Source organism: Equus przewalskii, chromosome 18, assembly GCF_037783145.1.
Source record: "Equus przewalskii isolate Varuska chromosome 18, EquPr2, whole genome shotgun sequence".
Lineage (NCBI taxonomy): Eukaryota > Metazoa > Chordata > Mammalia > Perissodactyla > Equidae > Equus > Equus przewalskii.
The window spans coordinates 44,914,761-44,940,679 of record NC_091848.1 but is presented as its reverse complement, the minus strand read 5'-3'; the positions used below and the strand labels follow the sequence as shown (position 1 = coordinate 44,940,679).

Genomic DNA, 25,919 nt, shown 5'->3' with positions numbered 1-25,919 from the left:
TTGTTATAAGTATATATCAAAAGAATGTTTTTGAAGGGAAATTCTTAATAACCATCAAAATCTTAATTATACAAATGTATCTAGGAAATATGTAATGTGTACATTAAAATTAGTACGAGGTATATTTTGAAGCCTGTTTATTGCAATATTTCTCGAATAGGGAAGAGACTGGAAATGACCAAATATCCATAAATTAGGCAGTAGTTAAGTACATTTTGTTATATATATCCATAAAATGGAAATATTAGGCAGTTATTAAAAAGGAGAAGACGATATAGCATAATATACTATAGTGTAAGTACTCTAAAATCTCTAATGCAGTATTAAAAAGAAAAAACAAAACAAAACAAAACACAAAGAAAAGTTGAACAGTATGATTTCCTCTCGCTTTTGTTAAAATGCAGGTATACAGCTACATTTCCACATGTGAATACACTTGAAATTGTTTATCTCTGGTAATAGTACAATAATTTGGTAAAGACATACTTTTCATTTTATGGCCTTGTGTACCATTTTTATTTTTTAAATTTTTTACCATGTGAGGGCATTTTTAAAATAAAAATAGCAAAAGAAATTGTTTCGTGTAGCGCTAAATGGTGAAAAGTATACTGTGGAAGTAGACTACTGCATTGCTGGGTTCTTCACTCTGTACTTGTCTAGACCTATTCAACTTCACTGTATTTCCATTTCCCCATCTTAAAGTAACTGAATTACACAAAGAGATAATATGTAAATTACCTTGTAGTTCTAACAGTTTATACTTCTTTGTCTTAATAATGCAATACAGAATAGTGGAAAAACATGTTTGAGACTTAAATATCTATTTTGAGCATCTACAACTACTACAATTAACAAATCTCTGTTTGGTGCTTTGTAGACAGACTGTCGTCATGTCTTTATGACAATAAAAAACAATATATATGCCGAAAATTTTGACAAGCTGAATGAACTAAATATTATCATAAATACCATACTCGCAGCACAAATACTGTAGTGTTTCTCAACACTTTAGTTCTGCCAAGGTGTTAAATGTGCCAAACAAGACTGATCAGAAATGTATTTTTTATATACTTCACTGCCAACTTCTAGTTTTGGCCCAGGTGTTTTTTCAATCTATTCTTAATATACGCTTTCAAATAAACAACTCGAGTGGAACAAAATTTCAAAATTGGTTTATAATTCAGGTATATATTGCCACAAGAACTCTTCAAAAGTTTGTGATATTCTATAACATTATAGTGCACATTCACGAATTATAAGTACTCCATATCTTTTAAATGTGTGGTATTTGAGGCTTCAGTGTAATAATGGCCTTCTTCCATGTGTCTTAATATTCTTGTCACTTGGATAGATGTTTTTAAAAGCAAAATCTCGCAGCCATGGTTTTGATGACAAATTATGTGGTCACCTAAGTTACATAACAGAAATTGGGCTGTGACATTTCTGAGAAAGAACATTCTTTCCTCCATTTCTGGTTTCCATTATTGTTATGGAACAGAACCATAGGGATTTCCTTGGTACGATTCAATAGTATAATTGATAGCAATGTTGTGTTATCAATTACACCATAGTTTGGTTTATAAATTATAACGTACGTAAAGCTCATCAAAAATGATATTGAGAGATTTTTAGTTTCTGTAGTGCAAGAAAACTTTTAAACCCTCTCATCTAAAAACTTAACTATTTCTGAAAATGTTATCTGGCTCTGTTTTTCAAATGCCCATAGTAGACTCTGCCTCCATGGGCATTTTTTCATATAGTGTCAGCCTGGGTACTGCTGATACTGCCATCCATTATAGAATCAAGCAATGGGAAAATAATAATGCCGTGAGTGGAATGTTGATTAGACACATTAAACTCAGGAAAATTCAATCAAATCTCATCAATTTCAATAATTTACCACCACACGTCCTTGTCTAGTTATGGATAAACAACTTAATTTGAATGAAGCATTTGGAGAATTTTTGCTTCAGAATGAAAGTAGAGGTGAGAAAAACCTATTTCCTATGTTCAACTCAAACGCAAATATTACAAATTCCTAAGGAGTTCTATGTTAAATCTTGGCCTACTATGAGACCAATACTTAAAAAACTTTAAATCTAAGGATATTCACTTTGACCTTCCATTTCCATTTACAGCCATGATATACAGGAAAAGAGGAAAAGGGGTGATATTACTCCTAGAAAAGATGATTTGCCAAAGAAAGAAACGATGGTTCAAGAATCTCTGTGGGGGCTGGCCCAGTGGTGCAGCGGTTAGGTGCCCATATTCTGCTTTGGCAGCCTGGGGTTCACCAGTTCAGATCCTGGGTGCAGACATGGCACTACTTGGAAAGCCATGCTGTGATAGGCGTCCCACATATAAAGTAGAGGAAGATGGGCATGGATGTTAGCTCAGGGCCAGTCTTCCTCTGCAAAAAGAGGAGGATTCACAGATGTTAGCTCAGGGCTAATCTTCCTCAAAAAAAAAAAAAAAAAAAGAGTCCCTGTGGTTCCTCTACTAATCCCTGGCACCAGAGTGGGCAATGAAATTGATAAGGACAGCTAAGAGTAACAACGAATCAAGTCTCTCTCTTTGCAGCCAAACTGACCTTGGCTTTCACAAATAACAAGTTTGTAAAATTTTAGAGAGATATAGTTAAGCATCTTTAATCTGTTCCTGAATGCTTATTTTTGCTGTGTTTACTATCAGGATAAAGAGGAGGGTTGACTTGTTGCCCCTGAAGCAGATCTCCCAATTGGACATTGTTAATAGCTGACAGACAGGACATGCATCTCCTTGCCCTGCGAGCCTAATCCACAAACACCTTTGGGACACAGCCCTGAAACCTGTAAGAATATATGGATAGAAATTCTTGTACTCCAGATCTTCCCTTGACTGGCTCCTTCATATTATTCAGCTCTTAGTTCAAGCATTGTTTCCTCAGAAAGGCCACCCATGGTCACTCCCCCACCCACATTCTCTATCCTATTTTTTCTGTTGTACTTCCTGAATAGCACCTACAACTTTCTAAATGGATCTTATTTACGTATTTGCTAATTTGTTTATTGTCTCCTCCCATACACACACACTACCACCCCACGGTCATGTTAGCTCCATGAGGTACAGGATCTTGGTCTTCTTGTCCAGAGCTCCATCTCCACTGCCTAGATCCAGGTCTGACTTTCACCCATGGTGGAAGAGTGATCCATGCAGAGAGAAATCTGCAATTTAGCAAAAGGACACTTTCTTCTCTTTGTTTTTTATAGCAATAGGAACAAGACAAACTAGAATAGGTTAATTCAACTAATGTACTTTGGGTGCAAATCATAGTTTTGTAAATCAAAATCACATTTTCAATTTAACTACATCACTATTTCAGAGATTATTTAATTTTCATTTTCTTTTTCATTTCTATTTAATCTTTATCTGTTTTTGTCAGGGAAGTCTAACACTTACTTCTAAATTTTCCTGTCCCATGAGCATACAATTATGTGACATCCAGAACAGAAGTGCAGCAGAAGAGCTGCAACGTGAAGGAATTGTCATAATTCAGATAATCATTCTACTAAATACCTACTTTTAAAATGCAAGTTGTTGGTTTATTGAGTATCCTTAAAACACATTTGTAATATCCTACAATCATGAGGTGCAAAGGACCAACAAATGTTCCAATTTGATTCCAATTCTTTTAGGAATGGCTCTACTCTACTCTCTGTTCCCACTGTCCACCCTCACCCTAATAATGGTCTACTCCTTACTTACAGGAAAAAGAAAACATTTCAACAGCTTGGGAATCAACTTGGGAGAGGTAGAAAGGATGCAGGTGTTTCAACTGTGGAGAGCTGAGTTTAAATTCTATCTCAACCACTTATTGGCTACATAGAGTTAGAAATTAACCTCTCTGAGCTGAATCTAGCTTTTCCAATTTGGTCCTGAATACTCATGACTTCCAGTTATCACTTACTGGATGTATATTTTTATATATAGCCAGATTCATAATTCTCTAACAAAGACCTTGATTATGCTAAATGTGAGGATTAGATTATCTCATGGTTTCAACAAGCAATCACTCAGCACAATGCTTTTGTCATTCTATGACACTAAATTTCAGGTGCATACTTGGCTTACAGTACCTGGAGATTGAGATGAAAAAGTTTCCTGTGACTCATGACCTAGGTCATCAGTAAAGTTACTTGAAAGTATTAAGGGCTATAAAAGTATATTTCGTATCTCAACACATGGATTCACAGAAAAGCTAGATGATACCAAAGTTAGTTTTTAATTTTGCACTGCATCTGTGGAGTAACTATAACCTTGTTGATTACCGAGTCTAGGCCTCAAATTCGACATCTATAAAGAAGAGAAATTTCAGTAGTTTAAAAGATTATGAAAGGGGACGACTCATACTTCAGTTGAATCCATAAAATATACCAAGGTGCTAAGACAACAAGTATTCTATAAATGCTGAACAGATAAACTTTATCAACTACAGAGGGGAGAAAGGATTAATGTATAAGTAAATAAGCTTTCCATAGATATTTACTCCAGAAAAATAAAGTTATTCTCTACAGTAAGTTGACTAGTGTCCTCCCAAATTTCATGGCCACCTGAGACCATCAGAATGTGACATTATTGGGAAATGGGGTCTTTGCAGATGTAACCAGTTAAGGATCTTGAGATGAAATCATTTTGGATTTAAGGTGAGCCCTAAATCCAATGACTGGTATCCTTATAAGAGAGGAGGGAACAGAGACACACACAAAGAGGAAGGCCATGTAAAGATGGAGGCCGAGGTTGAATTTATGCTGCCAAAGGCCAAGGAACACCTGGGGCCACCAGAAGCTGGGAAAGGCAAAAACACATTCTCACCTAGAGCCTTCAGGGAGATTTTGGCCCTGCTGCACCTTGATTTTGGACTTCCGGCCTCCGGAACTGTGAGAGAACAAACGTCTGTTGTGTTGAGCTGACCAGTTTGTTACAGCAGCCCTAGGAAACGAAAACACTCTCTCTCTATCTCCAGGTCTAAAAATGTGGAAGAGCAGTTTCATAAGCGTAAATGGCGACCTCAAAGTCCCCAGTTAATAGGACAAATAGAGATCAGTGAGAAAACTTTCTGGGAGGTTGTAGTGATGGTTGCTGGCTGTAGTAGGTCAACCTTAAAAGGAATATACTGCCCTCTACTTGGAGTTGTTCCCTTTCAAATCCCATAATCAGATGCCCTCCAGAAGGGATAGAACCTCTTCCAAGCCCCTATGTTCCAGAAAGCCCAAAACTGGCCTTAAACAGGTGTTGGTCACTTTTTTTTAAAGAAAATTATGATATTTATCCTTTTAAAAATCCCAAGAACCACATTGACATGAATAATTAATAAATATTTTATGACAAGACATGATCAATAGCAAAGATATTCTTGAAATCACTTAATTGAACATAATTTACATCAGTCATCAAATGAAAAAACATTTATGTTGTTGAAGAACTGGATTCAGAAAGTAAATATACCTATTTTGATCAACAGAAATTTAAACATGATATCAAATGACAAATTTACAGGGGAAAAATCAATTTTCTTTTGGCCCGGGGTATATCCTATCTTGACACCGGTAAAGGCTAACAAGTATACATCGCTCTGCTTGAGGCATCAGAGCAGCACGATTAAAGATTATGTTTGAGTGTCTCCTAATATCTGAAATTAACCATTTCTTACAGTAATACTGAACTCAGCTCTCCTATTTGCTACACAAAGTTAAGACATTATAAAAGCAACATTTTTAGTTAATTTTCAGCTCGCTTTCTGTACATTTTGTGTATCTATACTTATTAAATCTCAAAATTCAGAAGACCCTAACTTATTTACATTTTTATCTTAAAAAGTGATGACCTACAGTACACTCCTGTTTGGAAGAAGGATAACTACAATAGACTGTGTTAAATATTGTATTACATGGCTTCAGAGTAGAATTACAATGATGACAGTAAACGAGAAGAAGCAGGAGGAGGAGGAGGAGGAGGAGAAGAAGATAGAGAAGAAGACAAGAAGCAGGAGGAGGAGGAGAAGGAGAAAGGACTAATTTTAAGGTGCTTTGGCTTATCATCAACTGCAATTTACAGATGAGCACACTGATCCTAAAAGCATGTGAGGGGGTGCCCAGTATCTCATAGCCAATAAGTTATAGTGCAGAAACTAAAATCCACATCTTCTATTTCTAAACCCCATACTCTTTCCACCGTAATGTATTGCCTCTTTGTTCCCTGAAACGAGGAGTATGTAGTAAAATTCTTAAATACTATGGTTAAAATAGAAATCCCCCAAACTGGTGTTGAAAGTGCCACAGTAGTTACAAAAATAAAAATCAGCTTTTTAAAATAGTTGTTATATAAATTTATAAATCCTGTATGAATCTCCCTCATTCCTTAATATAGAATCTTAGCAGTGAGAAATTGCTCCCAAAACTCTGAGGTGAATTGCATGCTATGAAGGAAAAGAATGGGAACCTATAGAAACATATGGGAGACTTAATTCAGATAGGGGGAGTCAGTGAAGTTCTCTCTGAGGAGATATTTTATAATAAATAATAACATAATACTTCACAGAATTTACAGTGTAGCAGAGAAGAAAAACATTGAACTAATAATTACATAATCCCTTATCTATTTACGTCTGAGGTCTAGTCTATAACCTTGACTATACCACACAATTTCAAACGTAACTCATTTGATGATATTACTCCTCAGCCTGAAAATGATCTCCTTTCTCCTTTCTAGTTATTAGGTCCTATGCTTCATGTTATTTCCAGGCCCCGCTCAAGTCCTCTTTCTTATTTGCAGCTCTCTGAGCTCTCTACCTCCACTAAATATCTTTAGCACTTAATGACTTTTTAAGCAATGGTAAATGGGTCTCATCTTATATCCAGCTTCCCTCAACTGGTAGTGGTCATCTAAAGTGTTGTCGTCGGGAAGATTCTTAGATCAAGTCCTCGTTTAGCAGCAGAGAGAATCTTGATGGATGAGTGATGTCCTTCATGGGCAGTGAAGAGGAGTGGAGGGACGTTGGGTCTAGAGAATTCACTTAACAACAAGAGTGCTGACATTTTTGTTTTTATAGCATTCCTTTGACACCAAATCCAGGTCTAGAGCATGCATTTAAACCCGAGAGTGCTTTATTTTGTTATTTTTTAAAAAACTTATGTCTCTTCAAGTATACCATAAGATTCCTCTAGTCAAGGACCATGTATACTTCTTTATGTCTGTAGTATCTAGTTATGCCTTGCAAAAGAGGCATCTGCTGATAACTAAGTGACTTTTCTAGAATTCACTCATTACTGTTATTCATAAATTCAATTTATCTCTTGACTTCACTCAAAAGATGATCAATAGTAAAACCATTTTAAAGGAATTTTGTAACATAAACCATAAATTTTAAGTAAATATAGTCTTTTTCATGCCCAGGTTCAAATTATACATTAGGAAATTGATAATATTTAAGGATTAAATATATGCTTGCCAAATAATATAACGGGATAAAGAGAAGACAAAGTAGATAGGCATTTTTAAATGGATTTAAATCTTTTTAAAAAACTCTAAATCTTTATCTTTTAAAATATCTTTTACAGACTTAGTATGTGCTAGGATTTTTATACCTTTTTTAGTAGACTGCATCTTCTTGCACGAAGTAAGTGTTGAAGAACTCCATGTGGATTAGTTTAGAGTTACATAAAGAAATAGTTCCATTTCACATTCCCCCCTGCTAAGCAAATGTATCTATCATATTCCATAACAGCTCACAGTTTGTTATACATTAACTGCTCATTCTCTGTGCCAATAAGACTGTGCTGGAACAGCAAATGAATTTGGTGCATTCATTTAAATGATTCTGCAAACCACAGGCTACCCAGTTGTCTAATGATAAGAGAGCCCCAAAGCCACCTGATCACCATTATACTCCCTTATTTTTTTGGACCAGCATGGTCAGTACTGTCAGGATCTCAATACTGAGAAGACAGAGAAGGAAAAGTATACCTCAGACATAATCATGCAAAGGGGTTTTATTAATTCAGGCACCAGTGATGATGTGGCTAGATTGGAAGGAGAATGGAATATAGGATCTGAAGTGCTTTATCTGCTCCAAGACCAATGCTGGTTTTGGCACTTCTTTCACTCTAGTGAGTTGCAAAAAAACAAGCAGGTGCTAGCAATCTGAGAGACCACATGCCAGCTACAGCTGCTTCAAACGGATTCAATTACATCTGCATGAATAGTCCCAGGACATCAAACCAGTTGAAGAGATCCATGGGTTGCAAGGAGACCCAGTCCATCCTGAGACAACCACCTGCAAATCTCCAGGTTTGGAGATAAGTGATCATTCTATCCCCAGGCATGGAAAAAAAGACGGTGGAAAAATGTAATTTTAATTCACTGTAAAATTAAAAATTGGTTAGAGAGAGCACAAAAGGTCCTTTGAATTTTCATGTTTAAAATCTGACAGTAGCTGAGGTCTTAAGGATACCTTAAAACAGCCTAATTTTGTGAGAACATTTCCCAAATCATTGGGTACAGCACATTTACAGAACAGGCTCTTGGGATCCGGACTTCACTCCAAACCTTGTTTGTACAAAAAGGGGCCAAGCAGCTGGGAAATTCTGGAGTGGAGTGTGTCCTCATTAGTTCCCATCTGCCACCAGAACTCAGCTCATGGCAAGTTTGGCTAAGTCCTGGTGTACTCAGGTCCAAATGTGGGTCAGTTTTAATTACACTATACAGAATTCAGTGTGCAGTTTTTAAATCCTTATTATACAGCACAGAGGAATGGGCAGCTCTCCAGCTAATCAATTTTTTAAAAGTACGTATATAAAAATTTAAAACCAGGCTAGATAGACAGTGGGTGGAAAAAAAATCTTATAAATGAGTACAAGGGTTACTTAAGAGAATTATTAGTGAAATTGGGTCATGAACAAGTTCTGCTTTAAAACTTCAAATTGAGAAACCAACCATTTGGTTGGTAAGATAGGAAACTTAAAGAAGGTACACAAAGCCCCTTGCTCTTTGCCGTGAATGATAACAATAAGGCTGCGGCCAGTTTACAGTCAACACCCACAGGAACACTGGCTTTCACACATGCAGAGGTATTCCCTATTGTGTCATTCTTCACACCAGTCCTTGTCAATGTTTATCACTCATGGCAGGGATTTTAAAAAAGGGAAAAAATCACAAACTACCTGTTAAAAGTAAAAAACAAAGATGAGGGAGAGGAAAGAGAGAAAGAAAAGATCAGAGTGCACACGTGCTGAGCAGCAGACCCTGGGCATGACTTGGCTCTCAATGCCATCCGCACGAACTGAGGCCAGCATCAACCCATGCAGTCTATGTTCACAACCCATCCTGACCAAGAGCTTTATCAGGTGAAGGAGAGCCAAAACACTAACCCTTGAAAGACAACTGTCAGCAAAAAATTCAGGAGTGAAGATGTAGGTAGTTAATGGTGGGCATTTACGATAGCATAATGCGTCATTTTTGATGGATAAAATGTCCTTTGGCACAAGCTCTAATGACAAAAAAACAAAACAAACTTTTAAACAATACCTTAAGTGCTCAAAGTATTTTGGGGCTTTTGACTGAGTTGTTATGCAGTTTATCCATTAAAAAGGCAGCATGGAGGGGCTGGCCTGGTGGCCAAGTGGTTAAGTTCGCGTGCTCTGTTGCAGGCAGCCCAGTGTTTCGTTGGTTCGAATCCTGGGCGCAGACATGGCACTGCTCATCAAACATGCTGAGGCAGCGTCCCACATGCCACAACTAGAAGGACCCACAACAAAGAATATACAACTATGTACCGGGGGGCTTTGGGGAGAAAAAGGGAAAAAAAAAGGCAGCATGGGATTCTGGGTTCAAATACTAGCATTTAACATTTACTAGCTGTGTGATTTTGGAGAAATTGCTTATTCTCTCTGAGTTTAAGTTTTCTCATCTGTAAAATGGGGAAAATAACATCTGCCTGATAGATTGTTATAAAAATTATCAATAATATATAAAATACATAGAATATAAAAGTCACTCAGTAAATGTTAACTATTATTCACCCAACCATTATGAGTTGAATTGTTTACCCCCCAAAAAAGATGTTGAGTTCTAATCCCAGGTACCTCAAAATGCGACCTTATTTGGAGATAGGCTCTGTACAGAGGTAATCAAGTAAAAATGAGATAGAGAGGGCCCTAATCTAGTATGACTTGTGTCCTGATAGGAAAAGGAAATTTGAACATGGAGACAGATACGCATAGAGAGAAGACAATGGGAAGAGACACAGGGAGGAGGTGGCCATCCACAATCTACGAGTCAAGGAGAAAGGCCTAGGACAGATCTTTCTCTCACAGCCCTCGGAAGGCACCAACACTGTCAAAATATTGATTTCAGGGGCCGGCCCGGTGGCGCAGCAGGTAAGTTTGCACATTCTGTTTCTCAGCAGCCCGGGGTTCGCCAGTTCAGATCCTGGGTGCGGAGACGGCACCGCTTGGCAAAAGCCATGCTGTGGCAGGTGTCCCATGTATAAAGTAGAGGAAGATGGGCATGGATGTTAGCTCAGGGCCAGTCTTCCTCAGCAAAAGGAGGAGGATTGGCAGTAGTTAGCTCAGGGATAATCTTCCTCAAAAACAAAACAAAACAAAACATTGATTTCAGACTTCTGGACTGTGAGGAAACAAATTTCTATTGTTCAAGCCACCCAGTTTGTGATACTTTGTTACAGCAGCCCTAGCAAACTAATACCCAACTAAATAAAGATTTCATTAGTTACCAATGTTTACCTTGACTCGTCATGGTCAAAACTGTATACTTGACATTAGGCAAGTCAACTTTATCAACTCTGCTGAATAATGGTCTATCCCATGTATTCTCTAGTGCTTTTTCCCTTACTTTTTTCTGATTCTGTTCAGGAAGACACTGCTGCAATATAAACAGCCTGGCAGGGAAAAAAAAAAAAAAACTGGTTTACTGTAATTAAGATCATCTAGATTTTATTAAAGATAATTAAGGAGAAAATCACACACACAAATTCACAAATCCATTTTTCTACTGTTGAGGGAGTTTGCATAGGAGGGTATCAGGGACATTTTACCACACTAATTTCCTTCTCAAGAAATAAAGACAGCCTTATACAGCCATTTACTCATTGCCAACTATGCTCACTAAACCTGAGGCTGTGTAGATTGTGACAACTTTGCCAACAGAACCACCTTTGGTTCACTAGGATGCATGTAAAAGTACATGGTCTAATTGGTGAGTATGGGTTCTTTATTGTTTGCAAGAGATTGGTTTTAAGGGTATCTGACTTTCAAAAGAGGGGTGACAGTTGTCCGGGAGTTGTATCAACAGCCCTTCCATTGCAAGGCACATTTCCATAATCAACAGACATTGAAGTGGATGTGATTATCCTCCTCTTCAGTTTTCTTTAAATAGCCCCAGCCTTCTACAGACATGTAGCATGCATAGTTAGAAATGGTGAGTCTAACTACACTGAACTGAGATACTCAATGGCTATCATCAAACATGTAACTTTGCCAAAATTAATTTTCTTAATGGGTGAATCCCACACTTCCTCTAAATTCCTATACTGCCCATCATAACAACTTTTATATTTTAATAGGAGGAGAGAGGAAAAAATAATATGTAGGGGATACTAGTGTATGTTATGTACTAAATAAAGTATTTTGTATATCTAATCTACTTTAATTCTCGCATCCCTCCATAAAAAGGTAGATAATTGTTACCATCATATTTTAGATAAGAAAACCTGAGGTTTAGTTAGGTTAGGCAACCTTGATCAGGTCACACAGCTACCAAATTGTGGAACTGGGATTTCAGTGAAAGTCATTTGGACTCCAAAGCTCTTAAATTCAAACTCAGGCAACAGATTCAGAATCTAGATACCCTAAAAGCATCATTGGCTTCCAAGATGCTGATTTATTTAAGGTATTTACAGACTCTTTTAAAGCATCGGAAGTCACGTATGTAGACAGTAGATATCTTGCTAAACCTGACTCAGTTTATCCTCCTTAGGAAGAAACCAGTTATTCACAAACACAAACCAAAAGGCTTCAATCAATTTAGATTAAGTTAATTCCATTATAAGAATAACTGAAGGTCTTTTAGATGCAGTACAATGATAGCTTGTCTTATAGTTAGTATTTCAGCACCTTGACATAGTCCATTTACTTCCTGGAGATAAGCAATTAACCCTCCAATCACCAGTAGAAAAAAATATTTTAACTCTAATATTTTTCCAACATGAGGTATCTTACACTCAAGCAAGAATCAAGAATTCTGCGTTCAAATCCCGCCTCTCTCACCTACTAGACCGTATAACCCTGACAAGCACGTGAACTTTTCTGAGCTTATTTCCTCACTATGGACAAAATAAAGATGTTAGGTGACCACTAAGTTCCCTTCAAGTTCTAACACGGTACGATTTTTAGAATCTCTTCTAAACTCCTAGAAGTAGCGGTAACTTTGGATAGAACATCTGATATAATCTATGTGACAATGCCCAGACCAGGATCCCTCCAGACCAGGATCCCTGTTCTCAGGCAATCAGATGGGCTTTCTTCAGCAACTAACTTGTATGATGGTGGTGATGGAAATAATAGTAGCGTAGCTAAGATTCATTGAGCACTTGCTAAGTGCCAATCACTGCACTAAGAATTTTACATGTATTGTGTTATATCTAACTCAACACAACAATGTATGAGGTAGATATTATTATTTTTACAATTTTCCAAAAGAGTAACAAAGGAACAGAAAGATTAGGTGGCTTGACTAGGTCCATACTAACAATAAGTGATGAGCCAAAAAGAGCTCTGTTGACATATCTTTGTCTCCTACTGGCCTTTATGCTCTTTGAGGGCAAGGACTTTGTTTTATTTACTTAGCTGAGGACTGGGTCTGGCAAATAGTAGGCGTCTATCTACTGTGTGGAATAAAAGGAAGGAAGGAAATGAGGAAGGGAGGGAAGGAAGGAAGGAAGGGGATAAAGAAAGAAAGACTTTATATCTAGACATGCTATGTTCTCAATAAATGTTGATTTTCTTCCTTCATTTCTCTAATCCTGAAATCATAGGGTAACCTGCAATTATGTCCAGGAATCCTAGTGCTTGGTGATCTCTCCCTCCTGGGAATTCCATACTACAGTCCCTGGTACAAGTCACTGAAGGAGCTGCTATACTCTGGTTTAGCATTCTAGCTAATACATGTTCTTGGCTCATCTCTTAATTCCTAATTAAGACTAACAGAGGAATACAGTTTACCACAGTAAGGTTCTGGAAAAAAATAATGTCCTTGATTTTGGCCTCTCATCCACTGATGTAAATTAAGATGAAAGAAAAATTGTTCCCAGAGGAAAGGCACTTCCAAGACCAGGGGTATACATGAATATCATCAACCAGTGGCACTAAAATTTGAGAAGCCTAAAGAAGATGTTTTGATGCAATAGATATTGGCTCATTATGCAAGCTCTGCCATTTTATGTGACTGCCTCATACCACACAAAATGGAACTTTAGAGGGGCCTATCTAAAGCAAGTCTTAACTACCTTATTTTGACTCTGCCTCTGTTTGGCTTTATCTCTACTTATTTACAGTTATAATTTAGTGAATAATAGAAATCATAATTATAAACATGTATACAGTAAACACAGGGCCCATTACTTCTGTTTAACAAAAACAGCTACAGATTTTTAATATGATCTGATCTTATCTGACTTGAAGAGGGTCAACATACATTTTATGTTTGTGTTTTCAGTAGGATAGAGATATGGGGAGAGAGAGGGTGAGAGACAGAGAGAAACAGAGAGAAAGAGAGGGAGAGAGATTGCTCAAACTGATTTTTTGGGAAACCTACGGCATTGATCACAGAACACAGAAGATTTGTTTATTCCCATGATGCAAAGTATTTCCAAGGCGACAAGTAATTTAGTCATTGAATGCCTCAGCATTGTGTGTACAATAGGGATAGATATCAAGACTTTTCTCACAGTCAGCAAAAATGAATATAAAGCATATTGCAAATAGTGTTATGTCAACTCTTAATTATAATGAGGATCAATTCTTACATAGTCATTTCTCATTATAAGGAAATAACTTCTCAGTAGTTTCATCTCTCTGTCTAATCAGCAGTATGAGAACTAAAGGAAGTCCATCAAGACCCATCCCAAATATATAACAAGTAACTAGTATTTAGGACTTTTCAGTTTGCATTTATAGAACTGTATCTAACTAGTGTAAGACACAGTCTATAACAGCTTGTCTACAGTAGAAATATAGATATTTGTCAGAAAATACATAGAGCTATTAACTAAAAGAAACATCACTATCAGCAACACTTAGGAAAAAATAACAGGTAACTAGGATTTGATGAAAGTAAAGGATATTACTCCAGCCTTGAAAGCCACATCTGTACTTTAGCCCCTTTTTTAGGGTTACTATTTAATTTTCACTATTTCTCTCTCACTTCCACCCAACAGCAACAGAGACACACGCACAAATCAAGAAATCATCTTACAATATACCCTTAAATTTTCTGAATATGCCCCATGTGTCCACTAATAGCCAAATGCTTTCAAATCTGTTCAGCTAAACGGATCAATAACTACATCCAGCCTCACATAGTGGGATTGCCAACATGGTGAAATTGAGCCAAACACAAAATGTCTCTACCAGGACAAAAATAATTATCAACCCAGTTATCTAGAGAGATCTACTTTCCCCAGGTATCCCTTAGAGAAGTTAACATACACATTATCCAGGGCAGTCAACAGCTACTAAAAAAATATTTGAAACGCAGAACGAAGGATTTGGAGAAAATATTTGGGAGCTAAAAGCAGTGAATTTTATAAAAAGCCAACGTAATAGCTCAAGGTCTACATCAAGTAAGAATCTTTCAAACTCAGAGTACACAAAATACGTAACAACCCAAGCAAACTGCTAACAAGCTTCTCTGTGCTCTCACTCAGAGGACACAGCTGCAAGCAACAATTGAGCAGGTGCAACCAAGCTTTTGAGAATTCCAGCCTGTTGCCCAGGAACCACAACACGGCACAGTTGAGATTCTAAACAGGTGCAAACATTTTTTTTCTGTTTCTTGTTTCTAGTGCTTGACGCAGTGCCGCAGACAGTACATCTGCAACCGCCCCTTACCTAAAGCAACCACCACACAAAATAAACTCAAAAGCAGCAAAAAAAGTTTGAAAATAAAAGAGTCACGTCCAAAACAGGGGTTTTGCAATAGTCTCTGACCCCATATCAGCAGTCGCTTTAATGGTACAGTTTCAGAAAACACTCTCTCATCTCTTCATCAGATGAATGCTTTGTAATTAAAATTATTCTGCTTCATCAAATCTTAGAATGTTTATTTGATTCTTACAATAGAGTGAAATGCAAGGTATGTATAAAATGTACTATCCTTTGAAGCTGTCAATATTTGTAAGGACTCAAAAATTAACATTTTCACATTAGCAAATCTGTAAGCAAATTTAATACACAAAATTGTAATAATTTGTTAGTTAATACAGAGACTTACGTAACTATAGGTAATTCATATACATACCTGTGCAGCTATGGGGCGCAGACAGACTTGCAATTTATCAGGGACTCTGAAATGCAAAACAAATATATTATGTACGTAAAAATGAATTTTCTAAGTGGAGCTAGTATTTATGCTGAGACAATTTATGCAGAGAAGTAGAAAAGACTACAGTCCTTAAAGAGGTGAGTTATTTTATGTCTGTATTTTCCCCATAGGATATTTCATATCACCCTAAATTCATATGTGTGAATATATACACACATAGAGTCTCTTGGCAGTGTTATCAAAAACAAGGACCAGCAAGGGACTAAGACTAACCATGGCCTCTGAAATGAAAATGCTTTCACTAGCAGACGAGGCAAATATTTAAATTTTTTTTTTTTTTGTATTCTTCCAAGACTATTGCCTTCCTGATACAAATATGACTGCTACTCTCTAAAATGAAACCACTCAGTACATCGGCACTCAGTTTGGATAGAATATTGGGGAGGCAGAAAGGTGCTTTTGTAGAGCAGTCCACAAAAAATGCACAAATAAATAAAAGTAAACTCTGAATGTTCATTAACTTCAAGTTACAACAGCAAATGGAAATGAGATTGATCCCTACAAGAGGAGAACTAAAGCCACACCAGACATAATGACTCAACCCAGCACACTTTGACAACACTGCCAATGAAGCAGCTACCAACACAGAAGACAAGGTAAGTCCAGCTTAAACAAAGCAGGCAGAGTTTACAATTAGACCCGAAAAATATTTGCAGGTAGATGGAAACTGCACTGCCACATGCAGTCTCCGAACTACTCTGACCCTTAAAAATGTTTCATAATTCTTCCTGAAAGAAAATTGAAGTGTTTAATTTATATACTTCTGTGCAGAGTTGATGAAGGTAAGATTAAAGTCAGTAGGCCTAGTTGATAATACTTGCTCAAAAATGTGTAGAGGAAATAATCAACTTTGATGATGACTCAGTGAGACACCATCTTCATACACTCCTGATGGGAGCGCGAATTGCTAAAAATTTTCTGGAAAACTATTGGGTAACATGTATCAAAAACTCAAAGTTCAAAATCTACTCAGTAATTTTAGTTCCAGGAATCCATCTTACATCACGGAAAACCAAACAAGATTTATGTCAAAAAGATAATTTTTATGACAGCAAAACACTTAAAGCAACCTAAATGTCCAACAGTAGAAAAATAATTAAATAATGTATAGCACATCCACACAGAGGAATATTTTTCATCAAGCCACAAGGTACCTTGTGTTACTGTAATATTATATAAATGTATACAGTGCCAATTGCATGGACATAATGAAATTGTGTGGATGAGAAAAAGAAAAACAAAGAACACACACAAACATTGAGTGATCATATCTGAATAATAAGATTATCTATGATTTTTTTTACTTTCACATATAGTTAATCTCTGCAATAAACATTACTTTTACAGTAGGAAAAAACATTAGTTGGCAGGGGAGGGGTAGAAGAAAAAAGTTATGAGTGCCGTATGGAAATCATAAATCTAACCTTCCTAATTGAAATAAATTAATTCAGTCACACATCAAATCCACTAAGTGGACCTACAGTGAGAAACGCGTCCTCACTGTTTCCTCATAGGGGTACCGCCAGGGTCTCTTTCATCTCACTGCTACAGAATCTACACGAGGAATTCAATAACACATTTTTAATCATCTTAGTAAAACTTCTTTAATTATGCAGAGTGAAATGATGGCAAGAACAATTTAGGACTGCAAATCTGTTCAACCTATTACAGACTAATTTATTCACTAAGTCAACAATATTTAGTGAGCATCTATTACATGCGAAGCATTGTGTTTGGCATTATGACATGCTAAAAGATAAAGGAGAACACACCTTACCCTCACAGAGCTAACTATTTAAAAATGCTAACAAATATGTACATACACCTACCTATTAATTTTGCTCTAAAACTGCTCTTAAAAAACAGTCTTAAAACAACAAAACCACCCCCCCAATAGGTACACACAGCTCATAAAAAGATGTAAACACAATACAGTTTAAGGCATTTGTGATAGATCTAGTCCACTTTAAAGAAAGAAAACATATATCAGGTTTATTCTTTTATTTTATTGAGCAAAAATTGATATTTAGGCAACCCTCAGTTAAAGTCATGAGCACATGAGTGTGCCTCACTTATAAAATGGCCTAATAAATGACTTTAAGGATTAAATTCTTTTCCTTATGTGATCTACTTTTTGCTAATAGAGAGTTATATAATAGGAGATCAGGTATGAAGGAATATTGATCCAATCTCAGATTCCAGATGGGTAAGATTGTCTCAGATTATCAAAGGCCACATAAAACATATGCACAATTATTAACAGGCTATAGTTATTTATTGGCACCCGAAGTAAATAAGTGAGTTACCTGCCAACCCTGCCAAAGACACTGTTACAACACCGCCACCAGGCAAAGGAAAGGAGATAGGAGTGGAGAGGCGAACTCTGAGGGGGTGCCTAACATCCCAAGGCGCTGGTGGGGGTGGGGGTGAGGGAAATCATTTTTGTTGTGCAGATAAAATGATTCAATATAGAGTTTCTCTTGATAGCAGTTCAGTTTCCTTGTGGCCTGTAACCATAATCAGCATTTGCCCTCTGAAGCTAGTGACACACGATGGTTCTGAGGTTTGGTCAATGGGGTCAGCCTGTGTGAAGTGGTGCCAAGCACTAAGAGAAACTATTCATGTGATCAGTGATCCGTAGGTCTGGGGCTCACAGAGTTCTGGACAACAGCAGAGTTATATAAGGTAGGATGATGGTTAAGTGATTAGCTTTTGCTGCGGGGAAAACCTGGAATCAAATGCCAGCTCCCTCTCTTCAATTGTGTGCTCTTAAGCAAGTCCCATTTTCCCTGTCTGTAAAATGATGATCATGTTACCTACCCTATAGGACTGTTTATGCGAATGACATGTTATAGGCATGTAAAGGAACTAGCACAGAGCCTGCTATAAAGTAAGCATTGCTAAGTGGAAGCCATCAGTACTGTCCTAGTTGTATGGGAACAGGAGAAGATATCTAGTCCGTTTAAGCTAAGGGGCTAAGCTAAGCAGAGAGTAAGCAGATAGAAAGATGGCTTGTTCAAGATATCACTCGATATTCCACAGCTCATCCAAGAGCCAGTCATGTGCTGGACATTCACAGAGCATCTCTAAATCAGGAAACACAATGACAATATTAACAGCCACAATAAGCAACCTTAACCAGCCTTTTAAAGCACCATTCCTATGACTGGAGAGGAAGGCAGTAGGATCTAAGTAATATGAGCAGCAATACAGCCCATTGCTCTGAGTGTAAAATGAAGGATCCTTTTCCATACTTAACCGAAACAATCAGGAAATGGAAAATGAATACCATTATTCAACTGCAAGCAGGCTGAGGTGTTGTAGGCTCCTTAAACATCACACGTGGGCAGTATCAACTTTTTAAGGATTCTAAAGAGACCTTGCAGATGACCTGAGCTCACATATAATGCAAAGTTTGCAAATATAAGTAAAAACTATTACAGTCAGTTTTTCCCTCGGGGCTTGAAATACATAAACGAATGCACACTGATGTTGTTCTAGTCCTTATTTCTGTTTTGATCTGGAGGACAGCACAGATCCAGAATTGTTAAACGGTGTCTTCAGAATCCCACACAGATTACATAATGCCTAGAATTGTTTGGGTCACATGAAGGTGAAGATACTCTCAGCACCATCCCAAATGGAGCTATAATGTAGAGAACTTGTGTGAAGCTGTTTTTACTTCTAGGTTGGCACAGCTGCGTTCCTTGGTGGTAACTGAATAGGTCCAAATCTAAGTTGTGAAGTGGAGGAAAGTTCCCTCCATACTGGTTGGGCCTGGCTAGAGATGGAAGAGGGAAGTACTTACTTGTGCCTCTTGAGCCACTAATAAATCTAATAGCTAATCCACTTAGGACACTGAAAAGGGCCTTGGCTAGGTCTGCAGGGCCAGCGGCTCCATAGAGGAGCTTTGGATTTAAATTTAGAGTAAAAATTATTTCCCCCATGACTGTGTAAGCATCCTTAGGAAAATCCTAAATGCTTTACATTTCAAATTTGATTTTGAGAAAAGACAGTATGTAATCTAAAATATTTTTATTTTATTTAATATGTATTTACTTCTTCTAGACCCACTACTGATTTGGGTGCTCTATCATTGTTAGATTGTTATTATAAAATGTAGATTTTAACCATCAATAAAGCCAATTTAATTCTTTTTAAATTGAAGTGCCTAATGTCTTTGGTTTATCTGAACAGAAAGCTCATGAAGAATAAGGGGAATTGTAATTTTAAAAGCAGACTCGAAAAACTTGCCAATTATACTTCTTTTTGTAAATTATGGAGTTAGATTTAGCCCCTCATGCTTAAAAAAAATCTATCTTCCTATCAGAAAGAGGAAGCCTGAGAAGCAATAGTTATCTATTTATCATCTCTGTCAACTGGAAAGAAATAAAGGGCCATAAGGAAGGAAAGGGAATCATGTGACAAACACCCCTTAACCCAAGGGCACAGTTGGTCTGTCTAGACCTTAGGTCAGACTAGCTATAATAAAACCGCAAAAGGCATGAAAAACTAAGCTTATTTGTTAAAGTGCTATATTTGAATTTTCTGTTATTAATAGCTACCACTTAAAATGAGATAATTTAATATCAAATTTTATGTGTAAACATGATGAATTTGAACTCTTTCAAGTAGAAACCTGATCTACAACACACTAAATGTTAATAATTCTATTTATCCTGTAATCCAAACTTCACAGTGTATTAAGGAGAAATTATTTTTTTTAAATCAATGTTTTTTTTAAAACAACTTCTCACATGAAAGTTTAAGATCTAGTCAAGAAAATGAACAAAACTAGAATTTAGATAAACATTAAGAATTCTATTTTCAAAATACTTTCAACTTAAAGTTATGACCATGGAACGGAATTATTATTCTTGGGGAATGTGAAATTTCCACTGACCTGCTTGTACATGTCCCTGAGGTCTTAGTTTAGATATTACCTCCTCCAGAATCTGGTGTTCTGTGCTTAATCTTGTTATAAATTAGAAAGCCTGGCTGGTCTGGCCCCAGGGCGGGCAGGAGTGAGTGACCCAAATCCCACTTGTTAATAGACACCTGGTACTGTAGAGGTTGAGACACAGAATTCTCTCAAGGAGTTGACATTTCCTAAGCAACTGTGGGTTTTTCCTCTCTCTCTGAGAGGCCACCTCTGACTACACTGTTCCTGAGACAGGTCCCTCCATTATCTTATTCTTTTGTGGCATTTATGACAGTCTGAATTATTCATTTGATCCTTGGTTTGTGTGTTTATTCTCTCTCTCCCACCCTAGGTCGTACATTCCATAGAGGCCACATGATTTTGTTCAGCATTCTATATCCAAGGTCTAGTTTAGTGCCGGACACACAGTACACACTCAATAAGTATTGGTCAGAGGTATGAATATGAGGTTTGGAGCAGCAGCTTTCAATCAAAAGAGACTGCAAAATTAGTAGGTAACAGCTACCCCTGCCGTTGTTTTCTCTACATTCCAATTCTCTCTACCACATGGAAACCTCAATGCTACAGGTACTCTCTCATTGTAAATTCCATTCAATCAATGGCAAGTCAGGAAAACTTCAAAAGCAATTCTAAGTAGGCTAGAAGTAGGATATCTAGGAGAAGCAATGGAATTATAATGAGAACAGCAACCACTTCCAATTAGAAGTTTGGAGTTTGTATTCCAGCTTACTAAGTGTGTATCCTAGGGAAATTTACATCATCTCCTTAATATTCAGTTTCACCTTATTTAAGATGGGGGGATTTTTTCTAACATACAGAGTTTTTAATGGCAATTGAATGAGACGGTATATATGAAAGCAGCAGCGAGTGTAATTCATGGCATTTAGGAGAAGGGGATCGCTACAAATTAGTTGCTTTGCATTGGCCAGCCAGCGTCTGCAACAAGACAGAGGTATGATTTGACAAAAAGCCCAGGAGCAGACATTTTTGATAGAGAAATATGGAAGAAATAAGGGCTCAAAGGCAGAAAAAAAATAAGTAGGTGTTAGGGACAAGAAGTAAAAAAGCATAAGACAGAGTAGTAGGAGTATAACAGCAGTTAGAAATGGAAAGAGATTTTAACATGATAGAAAAATTGCCAAGAAATCTATTAGCTTTTCCCTTAGGTGACACAGCCTTCCCCACACATAAATAAAATAATTGCTACTATTATAGTTAGGAGAAAAATAAACTGAAATGTACCTTAAACACATATTAGAGATTTAACATTCTTCACATGATTTCACATGCTGGAAACTCAGCCTGTGTAAATATAGCCATGAACTTTATTATTTACTATGATAAAGTAACAGCATATCCTCCTCTATGTACTACCTGCAGAGTTATAAAGGCAAATGTGTACTTGCTCTTAAGGCACAGTTACAAGGCAGCAGAATGTAGCGTTAGGCTCGCTCTTTGTATTTTGTGCTTATCAGACAGGGGGCTACCAGCACTGGAAGAGAAACTGGGTATCATGAAAAGTTGATTAAAATTTTTTTCACATTTACTTGCTTTCATTTTCTCACTACTTTAGTCAAACTTATGTCAGCTCCCTCATTAAGAGTGTTTTGTCTAAATCATTCTCTTTCTAGTCTGTGTGCGTGTATGTACATTTGAGAGAGTGTGTGTGTGTGTGTGTGTGTGTGTGTGTGCGTATTCTTTGGTCTGTCCTTAAAGAAAGAGGATAGGAGGTCTTAGATGTACTGCATACCAAAAGTAATCACCATACTTCTGCCTCAGAGAATGCCCACATGAGACCACTAAGCTCATCAAAAGAGTTCATCTGAATTCATAGCCTTTGTCCACCTGTAGTGATAAACTGCTTTTTTAATGGTCTGTGTTCTCTATAAGACCGGCATCTTCATAAGGGCTGGAATCTTGTCTGTTTTTCTTTCTTTTGTATTATCACTGCCTAGTTCAGAGACAGGCACACAATACAAAGCCATTAAATATTTCATTCATTTATTAAACAAATGTTTATTGAGTACTTACTATGTGCCAGAACTTGTTCTAATTGGAGAAGATATAGGAATGAACAAAATAGAGGAAAATTTCTGATCTCATGGAGATTACATTTCTGTATGGGCAATTGACGATAAGCAGGAAAAATAAGTTAAATATTCAGACTGATAGGAATTAAAGTAAAGCAAGGAAGGGAGAAATAAATGCTGGGATGGGGAGTCGGGGTTGAAATTTTAGATAGGGTGACCAGTGATGAAATCATTGAAAGACCATATTCAGGTAATGACCTGAAACAAATGAAGAAATGAGTTAGGAAAACATCCTTGGAGAAAAGGCATTAAAGCCAAAGGAATGGGAAGTACAAAGGCCCCTTGGGAGGCTTTTTATGCTCTTCTGTTTCCTATAAAATGTCAGGGTAGATTCACACAGAAATGTTCCTAATAGAGGTGCTACATTTAAAAGAGAAAACACACAAACACATATACAAACAGAACTTTTTAAACGTTTGATCTCACAAGAAAGAAATTAAAATTCTAAGAAGATAGAAACAAAAAGAGATATCAAAGACAGGACATTTGGTGGTATTGCGATGCTACCACCATGTGCCAGGGGGATTATCCAACTCACTAATAATCAGGGAAACTGAGGGACACAAAGCAGATTTACGATAACTACAATCACAGAGAATGGCAATCATGTAATATACCTAGGGTAACTAGAAGAAATAAATCCATTCTAGCAGGACACCTTCAACAACGAAGCCCATGTGAGAGTCTCCAATAAAGAAGAGCTCACATATCAAAAATATCAAACACATGAGGAAACGTTTTTCCATAAAGGAGTTAGCAGACACAAAAGTGCTTTAAGTCAAATATGAGTGTTAAGTTTGAAAATGCACAGAAAAAAATCTTAAGAACTGAAGTAACAGAATATTAATCTCAGACTTTAGTGGGACAAGCTGTTTAAAATGATAAGAAATTTAAAAGGAGAGAGGTAAAAATAAGGTGAAAAAACATGAAAAAGGTAGATTTGATAAAAAAACAAAGAGACTTATAGAAATAAAATTTTCACTAAAATTAATGTCTGAACTAAGGCCACATCACGTTAGATGCAGCTAAAGGAAGAATTATTGAACTGAAAGATAATTCCAAAGAATTTACCTAGACTAAAAAGAGAAAAATGGAAAATATGAAAAAGAGATTAAGAAAAATGAAAGAATAAAAAGATCTAACACACCTCTAACAGGCATTTGAAAATGGGAAAATAAAGACAAAAAGGCAATATCTGAAGGAATAATGGATCTTTTCCAGGATTGATGAAAGATGTAAAACATCAGATGCATAAAGCACAAGACCCAAGAATGATAAATAAAAAATAAATCCCAATATAGAGACAATATAATGAAATCTAGAATGCTGTATCACTCATGGTCCAATCAAGAAAATATAAACCACTCAGAGGATTTAAAATGAGGCAATATAAAGTATGTAGAAGAGGTTGATAAGTGAACCAAGGAATAGTGATACAACCCAAAGACTAGCAACAGTAAGGGACAGAGGGGTGAAATGGGGAGTTCTGGTGGACCAGTCCATCAGGAGCTGCGTCCACTGCAGAGATGTAGCTGTGTTTGGATATGTCACTCGAAGCTAACAAAGGAGAAATATTTTCATTTCTCCTTTCCTTCTGTCCTCTAATCAATCACCAATGATTCCTATTGGCTGAGCCCAGGCAGAAGGAAGCTGACCTGGGAGCCTAGGAAGTTCAGCTTGAAGTGGTCAGCTCTCTTGAAAGACAACCAAGAAGAAGAAAGCAGAATGAATCTGAGAGCCAAACAGTCTACAACATGTACAAACACCAAAGACAAAGAGTAAAGACAGATAATCTACAGAGGAAACTCAACTAGATAGATAGTTGACTTCTCAACAGGAACAATGGAGTCTAGAAAACAATGGAATATTATCTTCAAACTACTGAGGGAAAATACATAAGTACTGTGAATTATATATTCAACTAAACTATCACTTCAAAAGTGAGAATAAAGTATATTTTAAAATAAAGACAAGAGTTTACTTAGCATGGCCCTTCATTAAAACAATATAAATTAGTAATGTATAAATTTCACCCAGAAAAAAGGATTGGATGAAAAAGCAAATATGAAACAAGAAGATTGGCAGGGGTGTGCTGGTAAATATTCAACAAATGGCTTCTCCAAAAAAAAAAAAAAAAACCACCCAGATTTGTAGTGTTTACTGATTTCTATTGAATAAATACTCCCACCATGGCCAATTTCAAACTACAAATATGTCACTGAATGAGGAGTTGGAAAGAGATACACACAATGAGCTTTTGCCAGTCAACATGAGAGAGTTCTAGCACACTGGAAATTGGTAACCACCAAATGAATTTTAAATAAATTTTCACCATAAAAAATCAAATAATAAGTTATTAAAAGGCATATAAAAACAAGTTGGATCTAAGCTATTAGACAGTGCTAACATGAAAGATAGGGACAGAGGTGATTGAAGATAAAGTATTCTAAAGTTTTTATATTGTTTGAAAGGAGGATAGAGACACTAACATTGTCAAATCAAGAAGAATTATAAAATATTTAAAGGTAATTATTATTTGCTAGAAAATAAAACTAAAATGTATAACTTTCAAACTAATAGAGAGATGAAAGGAACTTAAATAATACAACAGAGTACAGCAAAGAACAAAAATTTTTTTAAAAGCATAGCAAATAGAAGGTACAAAATAGGATTTTAGTAATTAAACTTATAAGTAATCACAATAAATACACACCAATTAAATGTCTGGTTCAAAGTAAATAGTTTGAACTTTAAAAAAATCCAATGACATGCTGTTTATAAGCCACAGCTAAAATATGAGACAGAAAATTTGAAAGTACAGGAATGGTAAAAAGAATGAGGTAGCTATATTAATATCTAATAAACTAGACTATAAATAAAAGCATTATTTAAAAAAAGATGGGGGCAAGCCCAGTGTCATAGTGGTTCAGTTTGCATGCTCTGCTTTGGTGGCCCAGGGTTCACAAGTTCAGATCCTGGGCACAGACCTACACCACTCATCAAGCCATGCTGTGGTGGCATCCCACATACAAAATAGAGACAGATTGGCACAGACATTGGCTCAGGGCCAATCTCTCTCAGCAGAAAAAAAAAAAGAATGATCATTAAATAATCAAAATGAAAGTGTTCATCAACAAGATACCATAAACTGCCCCTCTAAGCATCTAACAGCGTGGACATAAAATACATAAAACAGAAACAGCACAATCCTCAGACATAATGTAAGATTTGAT

General features: G+C 36.6%; 1 protein-coding gene and 1 long non-coding RNA gene across 43 annotated transcripts in view; one reads left to right on the top strand and one right to left on the bottom strand.

Annotated features, from left to right (window-relative positions):
• ZBTB20 (zinc finger and BTB domain containing 20) overlaps positions 1 to 25,919 on the bottom strand; it is a 746,442-nt gene that overhangs the window by 513,056 nt on the left and 207,467 nt on the right. For all 40 annotated transcript variants that reach the window (XM_008523314.2, XM_070581909.1, XM_070581894.1 and 37 more), the window contains one exon: positions 15,571 to 15,616. The gene's annotated coding sequence lies outside the window, so the exon portion shown is untranslated. The remainder of the gene's footprint in view (positions 1 to 15,570; positions 15,617 to 25,919) is intronic.
• Positions 14,960 to 25,919, top strand: part of LOC139076912 (uncharacterized) — a 131,762-nt gene continuing 120,802 nt past the window's right edge. For all 3 annotated transcript variants that reach the window (XR_011528946.1, XR_011528945.1, XR_011528944.1), the window contains exons 1-2: positions 14,960 to 15,081; positions 16,122 to 16,250. This is a non-coding gene — a long non-coding RNA (uncharacterized lncRNA). The remainder of the gene's footprint in view (positions 15,082 to 16,121; positions 16,251 to 25,919) is intronic.